This window comes from Charadrius vociferus, unplaced genomic scaffold, assembly GCF_000708025.1.
Source record: "Charadrius vociferus isolate BGI_N301 unplaced genomic scaffold, ASM70802v2 scaffold19, whole genome shotgun sequence".
In the NCBI taxonomy this organism is placed as follows: Eukaryota; Metazoa; Chordata; class Aves; order Charadriiformes; family Charadriidae; genus Charadrius; species Charadrius vociferus.
In genome coordinates, this window is record NW_009650173.1 from 3,158,838 (window position 1) to 3,160,281 (window position 1,444).

Here is a 1,444-nt window from a genome sequence, read left to right on the forward strand (position 1 = left end):
CCGGGGGCCTCGCTGTCCCGGGTGTTGGGACCGGCGGGGCGGGGGAAGGAGCCGGGGCCAAGGGAGATGTGCAGGTCCCCGGGCGGCGAGGGGCTGTGCCCTTCTCCGCTCAGCGGAGAGCTGGGGAGAGGGCACGCACCTTTCCCTCCTTGTGCCATCAACAAAAGGCTTTTTTCCCCTCAAAGGATAAACAAAATGTCCTCTCCCCAGCTCAAAAGCGTGCCAGTGCCCCCGTCAGCCCAGGCAGGGAAGGCCGATCCCGCCTTCCCGGGGGATCCCGGCTCCCGCTGTGCCCGCCGTGCTCAGAGGGGCAGGGGAAGGAATGCAGGATCGGGCCCGCCGTGATGAGTTCCTGCCCCTCTGCGCCCTGCGCTCCTGGAGATGCTTCGCAGCTTTGTTTCTTGCTGCTCTTGGCACTTAAATAATCAAATTCGGATCAGCTCCCCGAGTGAAAGGAGGCAGATCGCCCTGCGTGCTGTGAGCGGCTTGAGCAGGATTGGAAGGGCTGGGGATTTATCTCTGTTTAAGTCAGTCTCCCCCACCTCCGAGCCGCGAGGAGATCGTTTATGGAGTTTAGTAAAGTGTAGTAAGAATTACCGGCCCATTAATTGGTTAGCGTGGCAGGGGAGAAGGCAGAACGGGGAAACGCTGGCTGGGGAGGTGCTTCGGCGCTGCTCAGGTTGGAGCAGGTTCCCGAGCCCGTTTTGCCGGGGATCGAGGGGGACTCTCAGTAGACTAATCCTCGTCCAGGAACGATCTGTTGTTTGACATTGTAGAGTATGCCTTCGAGCACAACGAAGACTGAGAATTATCAGGAATTACCATAGCTACGGAATAGCGGGCAAAACAATAAAGCCTGATTGCTGTCTGGCAGAGATTTGGATCGGGCCGTGTTTGCAGGGGAGAGGGCAAAAAGTTCCCGACCGCCTGGGTCTGGACCCCGGCAAAGGAGACGCTGTCCCTCAATTGCCATCTCTCCGGCCATTGCTTTCAGCTGGGCACCGAGGCCCGGACTCGGCCTCTCGGTTTGCGGGGCGTGGGGTGATTAACGTCAGAGTGCGACTGGAATGGTGGTCGGGATCCCCGGGGAAGAGACGAGAGACGGGGAGAGCAGCTCCTCTCGGCATGCCGGGACGCTCCGGGCCTGGGCTAGAGAAGTGCCGGGCGGGAGATTTTTATCTCTCCCTGGTGCTGGCTACAGGGGAACGGCCGCGGAAAGTGACCTTGGCCGTTTCCCAAAAGTTCCCAGCCCTTCCCGGGGTAGAAGGCTTCCCTCCTTCAGTTCGGGCTGCACCGCTGAGGGTTTCTCCCGGGCATCCCCGGGACGCCCCCGCCCTGTTTGCGCCGGGCCCGTTCCGTTCTCCGCACCGGCTGAGGCGGCCCGGGAGGGCGCAGGTGCAGGGCGCTGCGCGGGGCTGAGCCGGCGGCTCCGGACCCCCCTCCC